Consider the following 8,524-nt stretch of genomic DNA (forward strand, 5'->3'; position numbering starts at 1 on the left):
AAGGTTTCACACTGTACCCAAAGGAAAAGTCTGAAAATTGTGTGTTTAGTCCCATAGTGCTCAGAGCCATTTGAAAATTGTGAATTTGTAATTATATCACACCAAAAGAAAACTTTTTAGTCATTTGTTATCAGACTGTCTGTCTGCCCATCCGCCTGTTAAGACCCCTTTTTCTCAGGAACGGGTTGGCGTATCAAATAGAAATTGATGTCACACACTAACCTCTGTGGTCCCGTGGCTGCATAATAAATATTAGCTTCTAACTAATGCAATCAAAAGATACAGCATTTTATGTCATATACACTGAAGCGCCAAAGAAACTGGTATAGGCATGCATATTCAAATACACAGACAAATAAACGGGCAGAATACGGCGCTGCGGTCGGCAACTCCTATGTAAGACAAGTCTTTGGTGCAGTTCTTAGGTACGTTACTGCTGCTACAATGGCAGGTCGTCAAGATTTAAGTGAGTTTCAACGTGGTGTTACAATCGGCGAACGAGCAGTGGGACATAGCATCTCCGAGTTAGGGATGAAGTGGGGATTTTCCTGAATGACCATTTCACGAGTGTACCTTGAATATTAGGAATCCGGTAAAACATCAAATCTCCGACGTCGGTGCGACCGGAAAAAGATCCTGCAAGAACGGAACCAACTAAGACCGAAGAGAATCTTTCAACGTGACAGCAGAAGTGCAACCCTTCCGGAAATTGCTGCAGACTTCAATGCTGGGCCATCAAATGGTTCAAATGGCTCTGAGCACTATGGGACTTAACTTCTGAGGTCATCAGTCCCCTTGTAGAACTACTTAAACCTAGCTAACCTAAGGACATCACACACATCCATGCCCGAGGCAGGATTCGAATCTGCGACCGCAGCGGTCGCGCGGTTCCCGACTGTAGCGCCTAGAACTGCTCGGCCACTCTGGCCGGCTCTGGGACATCAACAAGTGTCAGCGTGCGAACCATTCAACGAAACATCATCGATAAGGGCTTTCGGAGCCGAAGGCCCATTCGTGTACCGTTGATGACTGCACGACACAAAGCTTTACGCCTCGCTACAGTCTGGAACCGAGCGACCGCTACGGTCGCAGTTTCGAATCCTGCCTCGGGCATGGATGTGTGTGATGTCCTTAGGTTAGTTAGGTTTAATTAGTTCTAAGTTCTAGGTGACTGATGACCTCAGAAGTTGTCGCATAGTGCTCAGAGCCATTTGAACCATTTACGCCTCGCCTGGGCCCGTCAACACCGATACTGGACCGTTGATGACTGGAAACATGTTGCCTGGTCGGAAGAATCTCGCTTCAAACCACCATCCTTGGCAAAAAAAGAGGTGTCCTGAAAACCTTGGTGGACAGAGCCAACAAAATCTGCGAGCCGGCGTACTTGCAAGATGAATTAAATCACTTACGGTCAGCCTTCACGAAAAACGGATATACCAGCAAGGAAATTGATCGATCCTCCATCAAAGAAGAAAAGAAGCCAGAAATCAAGAGCAACAACGGTCACCTACTGGAAAAGTTTTCCTACCGTTCATTAATAAAGTCACGGACCGTATCGGGAAAGTTCTGGCCAGATATGGGATCGAAACAATCTTCAGACCCACCAAGGAGATTAAGGAATATTTAAGAACAGGAAAAGACGCCCGATACCCCCTAGTAACACCTGGGGTATACAAAATTCCATGCAGTTGTGGACAAGTATATATTGGAACAACAAGAAGAAGTGTAAACACCCGCTTAGCCGAGCATAAGAGAAACTGTTGCTTAGGACACATGCTAGGCATGTTTTTCGAGATGGGAACCACGAAATTAAATTTAATGAGACAAGCGTTCTAGCACGAACATCCCATTATCATGCGCGAATGTATAGAGAAGCAGTAGAGATTCACAAACACCATAATAACTTTAATAGAAAAGAGGAAGTTTTAAAGTTGGACAAAATATGGATGTCGACGTTGCGCCAGCAGAATGACAATCGATTACTCTTAATCGAGAATGATGACGCCTTCCAAAGATAGGCATACCGTCGGCATCACGTGACGAATGGTGGTGCCCTCTATGCGCTCTATAAATGCGAGAGTACCTGGAGCCTCAGTGGCAGTAGCCGGACGACCTCAGAAGATGTCTCCCACAGCTGGAGACGAAACGTTAGGTGGAATCTCTATACATCGACCACGGCCTCTCAGCCCGGAAGTTTCAACTGAAGACATCTGTCTGTCTGTCGGTCTGACTTTACAAAACCTTTTTTCTGAGCAAAGGGGAGACGTTTCAAGTTGAAATTTATGCCACATATTAAGATCTACGGTCCCTTGGTGATGTAAAAAATTGAAGCTTCTAAGTCAACGCAATCAAAAGATGCGGCCATTTATGTCACATATTTTAATAGTTCCGACTTCGCTCATCAAAACCTAGAGGGTGCTTCCCATTGAGCTATAATCCTGAAATTTGCCAAGAAGCAAGCTTTCACACTATCCAAAGGAAAAAGTCCGATAATTGTTAATTTGTAATTATATCACACGAAAGAAATTGTCATTTGTTATCAGAGTTTCTGTCAGTCCGTCCGTCTTTTTGAACGGTTAGACATACCAAGTTGGAATTTGTATCATACCAAGGCCTAGTCCCTTGGCGGTATAATAAACGTTAGCTTATAAAGCAATATAATCAAAATATGGCTCATAAATGTTACATATTTTGACGATCGAAAACTCACTCTCCCAAAGCTTTAGGGTACTTCCCATTGGTCTAGAATCATGAAATGTAGCAAGAAGAAAAGTTTCACAGTAAAAGTAAAGGAAAAGAATCTGAAGACTGTTAATTTCTAATTATATCACACCGTAAATATTTCTTTTGTCATCTGTCATGCGACTTCAAACTTGAAATTAAAAGATTGTCGAAAGTCTTCCAATCCCTGGGACCGATATCATGCCAGTATCATTGTCAACGTGCAAAAATCGTCGAGATCCTCGATTTCCGGAATGGATGAACTGTCTCTATCCGTAATTAGTTTGTACGGAACCTTCAGTGTACACCGGACATGGTCATTTTTAACTGCGTTGTCTATTGCGAAACCTGTCCCCAGTAAAGTGACGTGATGTACTTTTTAACATATTTTTAGAAGCAATGTATAAGGTATGTATTGCATTAGTTTGCCACGCCACAACAAAGAATTTCGTGTAATTAGGAATTAGTTTCTTGCTTATTTTCTCCTACGATTACTATCACATCCGGTTATACCAATATATAAAACCTGTGTCCTAGTTTTGATCCAAGCGATTATGAAATTATTGTCATGATGATATGCTACGTAAGAAGATTCATAGGTTAGACAGGATTTGGCAGCCATTTCATCAAGTTACGCGATATGCTTTCGGTCGAGATGATAAAATTAAAGTATCGCTTAGTAAGTCTTTCTTTTTGTTTTGTTTTTGGATGTGAAAACGTGCGACGGGATAAAAGAGAAATACGATGATTTTTTGATGACCCTTCCTCATAAGTGACAACAAATTTAAACTTGGTCTGATATCCGTTTTTGATGGCGATCGCCCAGGATGTCCCCCCCCCCCCCCCCCCCTTTCCCCTCGTGCTTATTGAAGAAATCAGTGAATAAGTTTGTTAGATGATTGATTCTCGCTGATCGTCTAACGAAAGTCCGCGAAGTGGCAGAGGTTACACTACTCTCAAAAAATGGTTCAAATGGCTCTAATACGGCAAGAAAAAAGGAATAAAAGTGAGATAGTGTTAATACTTTCATCCTTCTTTACCTCCTCTGCATTACTGCAGATGACGTGTCACTGAGCACATTTGTACTGTGCATGCAGTACACGTAAGGTGTGTAGTTGTTTCCACTGCCCTGTGTGGAATACATAAGTTCTTGTACACTTCACTAACCTGCTGTCTTCATGATGATGATGTCCCCAGCGCAGAAAACAGCACACAGATTGTGGATTCTTTTTCTTGAGGCTGAAATTAACTTCGCAAGGAACTGCTGCTACGAATAAACTACAACTCATTTGGGATGCTACTCGCGTTTTTATTGATATAGACACGAGAAACTATTCTTGATCACAACGTATTGAACATATCTTTCCACAGTCATTATATCTGGCTAAAATAACATGAAATACATCCTGCCACAGACAACATGCCTGTCTACTGGAACGGTCAGAACTGGAGAGCCGGACTGCCCGAGACACTTCGCGCGCCAAGCCAGCAAAGCGTGACCCAAACGCCACCGAAGTGCATCGGCAGTAATATCGTCAGTATTTTGTTTTAGTAATACTTTGAGTTTAATCATTTTGAAATGATGGATTGATAGCTGACTGTTGAGAGATGTTTATTTAAAAAATGAAGTAATTTGGATGACAGGTTTAATTAATAATAGCAACTAAAGTTTAACGTTTTGGCGCCCTACCGCCGAACACAGCAGCCAATCACAGAGCAGCAGCATCATGCAGGCGGTCTTTCTCACGGGAATGGTACCGAATCTAACATCTGTCATCAGTACCTCATCCCACATTGCGTCATTTCTATGCTTCTTGCATCTTCACTGCCCTGGGAATAGCTTCCTGGAGCCTAATATGATGGCTGAATTAGCCAGAAATATTACACTAAGCACTATGGGACTTAACATCTGAGGTCATCAGCCCCCTAGACTTAGAACTACTTAAACCTAACTAACCTAAGGACATCACACACATCCATGCCCGAGGCAGGATTCGAACCTACGACAGTAGCAGCCGCGTGGTTCCGGACTGAAGCGCCTAGAACCGCGCGGCCACGGCGGCCGGCCACACTAATGTCGATGATAATTGCAGTTAATACAATACGTTATAGATTGCATGAACAAGTTGTGTGCAACGATTTCTGAACCTAGTCAACAAGTAAATGTGACATTCGTGCGCTTCGGGCAATTCAAGTGAGACGCGAAGGACATTTCGTGTCGGTTTTTCACCGTTGATGAGACCTAGTTTCGTAACTGTATCGAAGAAATCAGGCAACAGTCAACACAGAAGGTTGGTTCTGGAGATTCTGCTACAAAGAAGAGAAAGAAAGAATGTTCACTGAGCAAAACTACAGTCAGATATTAGGCGCTTCTACAAGAAACTGGAGGAAAGACGGTAATTATTGGCGAAGAGGAAATCGTGGTCATTCTTACGCTGTTACTGACGAACAGCTCTCGGATTTAAAAAAAAACCAAAGTATTTAAAATACGTAAAACAGTTACAACTCTGCCCTAAAATATTACTCAAAAGCCGGCCGCGGTGGTCTAGCGGTTCTGGCGCTGCAGTCCGAAACCGCGGGGCTGCTACGGTCGCAGGTTCGAATCCTGCCTCGGGCATGGGTGTGTGTGATGTCCTTAGGTTAGTTAGGTTTAAGTAGTTCTAAGTTCTAGGGGACTTATGACCTAAGATGTTGAGTCCCATAGTGCTCAGAGCCATTTGAACCATTATTAGTCAAAACCCGTTTGATCTATAGCATTCACACACGCATAGCTCTCCAGCATACGGATCCTACAACTGCTAATGTAATCTTCGTGTTAAAATGTAATATTTTTGATTGACTTGACTGTGGAATATTGCTGAAACATTATAATAATTACAGAAGAAATACATTTTTGCCTTATGTTTCACAACTTTTTCTTTTACCCGACGTAAGTTTCAGGCTACAAGTCGATTTTCTATTGTTGCGTTAACATTCTTTTGATATACTGCGAACAGGGTATTTACGTTCACCAAAGACGTTAAACTGTAATGTCAAATTCATTAAGATCTTACAATATACGACAAAGATATTAAATGGTCTGATGAGACATTGATCGTTTGAGACATTATGGATTAAATACAGAATTTCACGCTATGCATTGCTGACAGTAGGTTACTGTTTACGACATAATAGCGTGTCAAGATTGTTTCAGTGATTTTCACACTATTTAAGTATCAGTGCAGTTGATTAATGGGCCTTTACACCTACTTGTACACAGTACGTTACGTTTACTTATGCGGACTGTCAGATCTGCACCCTGTCGATCCCCTGCAGGTCTTCCTGCATTTTGGTACAGTTTTCTGGCGTTGCAAGTTTGCTGTATCCAACATCATCATCCACGAATTTCCTTATGCAGCTTCCGATGTTGTCCAATTGATTATTTTTGTATTTCATGAACAGTAACGGCCTTGTAACGCTCATTTGGTGTACGCCCGAAATTATTTCTACATCTGACAGTTGGTCTCCGTTAAGAATGATGTGTGTTATTCTGTGTGTTAGGAAGTCCTATATCGAGACGCAGACCTGGTCGATATGCGGTAAGCGCATATATTGTTCCCTAACCGACGGTGCAGAACTGTATTGAATGCCTTCCTGGGACGAGGAACATGCCATTGAACTGGGTGCCGGTGTCTGTGGCACATTTAATCCCTTGGAAGAACAAATCAAGCTGAGTTTCATAAAAATAACTCTTTCATTCATAGAGATCTTCACTATCCAGAAAGGTCACAATATGGCACTATAAAGCGGGATTAAGAACGAAAATGTGGCTGGATGGTGGTTGGGATGGTTATGAAGTGACTAAGAAATCGAAGAAATGCAAATGGACAATTGTGACCGAACTCTTTGGAGTGATGGCAGTCGAGGATTTGCTACGTGGAAGAAGACGAAATCCAGCAAAAACTTTTCTCTGGAATTTTTACTACTCTTGCGATTGTGTCAATGACACTGGTTCGATGTCGTTCGGTGAATACAGACCGATATAAACAGTATTCCAGGACAGATCTTACGCCGAAGGGGCTTTGCATGAGAATTATCTTCTGTTGTCGAAAGAGATTTCTGCGGGAGGGAAGATGTATGGTTTCATTGTCAGGCAACTGCTTTCGACGTTATTGGCTTATTGATAGGCAGTCCAGTCGATTATAATTCCATCGAAGAGCAGATTTATCTTCATATTATGAGCAGGGAGTGTTGATTTAATGGAATCTAAATATCGATAGGGTTCCACTCCACCTTCGTGTTATCGACAGCTCTGTGTTCCTCACACTGGCTTACGTTTCCCATCCTTCCTAGAAAGCAGAAACCTGTAAGTATTACGCCCATAAACAAAGACGTAATGAGGATTGCCACTAATTAAATACAAATAAAACAACTTTTTATGTCACTCACCTATTTGTGATACCGCTATGCTCTTCAATGGTTCATACCATCATCTTCCGGTAAGACATTGCTCTCCCTGACCACAAGAATTTAACTATGTAATTGTCCACCTAAATATGATAGTCTGAACCGCTGAAACACGTAGTGGTATGAATAAATAAATAAATATTTGTAAACAGTCATCTGTAATAATCACCATTATCAGTCTCCTTAGCTTCTGCAAAGTATTTTTACTTTTACTCGGATCATGTCGATTCATTATTGTGCATCTTTTGCAGTTTTATAGTAGTGCTAATATCGATTTAAATCGTTATGGAGCTTAAATTTCAGTAATAAGGAGGAAGTGTCTGTTTTTACAATAGTTATTTGTTTCACATTAATTATAACTATAATCTCAGTGTTAAATATTCCGACAGTGACGAAAATTGCTTCTTTGGCTTTACAGTTACGCAGTTTACTGAAGGACAGTATAAAAAAAGGGAAGGGGTAGAATGTTCGAGTAGTAGTTTTTTCTTAGTGTAGTGTATTAATACGCCAACGGCCTTGCCACAGTGGTAACACCGGTTCCCATCAGATCACCGAATTTAAGCGCTGTCGGGCTTAGCTAGAACTTGGATGGGTAACCATTTGGTTTGCCGAGCGCTGTTGGCAAGCAGGGTGCACTCAGCCCTTGTGAGGTAAACTGAGGAGCTACTTGATTGAGAAGTAGCGGCTCCGGTCTCGGAAACTGACATACGGCCGGGAGAGCGGTGAGCTGACCAAATGCCTTTCCATGTTGTGAGTTGTGGCGCCCTGAAAATATTCTGAGTTCGGAGTTGGCGCGGCCGCACCGGCCGCTCTGCAAGCCGGGGCTCGTCAGCAACCGCGTGGTGCCGAACATTAGCCGGAGCAAGAGGGGTAGCATCAGCGCGTGTTCCAGGCCGATCGTTTGGCTGCAAATTCCATGTTGACGCCGTGTCGAGGACTGTGCTTTGTGTCGATGAAGGAGATTTGTGTGCCGGGAGTGTCAGAGATGGAGGACTTTGTGAAACCATAATGGCAGACATTTCACAGTTCGTGTAGAAATTAATAATAGCCAGAGGAATCATGATACCTTAAAAAGAAACATGTACATTACTATTATTTGCACGATGATTCTAATTGTGCAATCAGATTTTCAATATCTTTATTAGTTTAAAGTTTAGTATCTGACTGTAAATTATACAAGGAACACCCAGCAACGAGTTCCAAAATCTAAACGGTTCATCCGATTTTGTCGACTGACGTGTCTGTAGAAAGCTATTAGTGTAAACCTAAATTGGTATGAGTTACAGGCATGTAACTTGAATAGTACATGAGTTACTGGAGGTCAAAGTGGTCGATTACTGTTGATCACGTCAGGCCG

General features: G+C 42.2%; 1 pseudogene; it reads left to right on the top strand.

Moving 5' to 3' along the window:
- The first annotated feature begins 7,673 nt into the window (after window positions 1–7,673).
- Window positions 7,674–7,791, top strand: LOC124803547 (annotated as a pseudogene).
- Window positions 7,792–8,524: the final 733 nt, after the last annotated feature.

The sequence above is a fragment of the Schistocerca piceifrons genome, chromosome 6 (assembly GCF_021461385.2).
Source record: "Schistocerca piceifrons isolate TAMUIC-IGC-003096 chromosome 6, iqSchPice1.1, whole genome shotgun sequence".
Lineage (NCBI taxonomy): Eukaryota > Metazoa > Arthropoda > Insecta > Orthoptera > Acrididae > Schistocerca > Schistocerca piceifrons.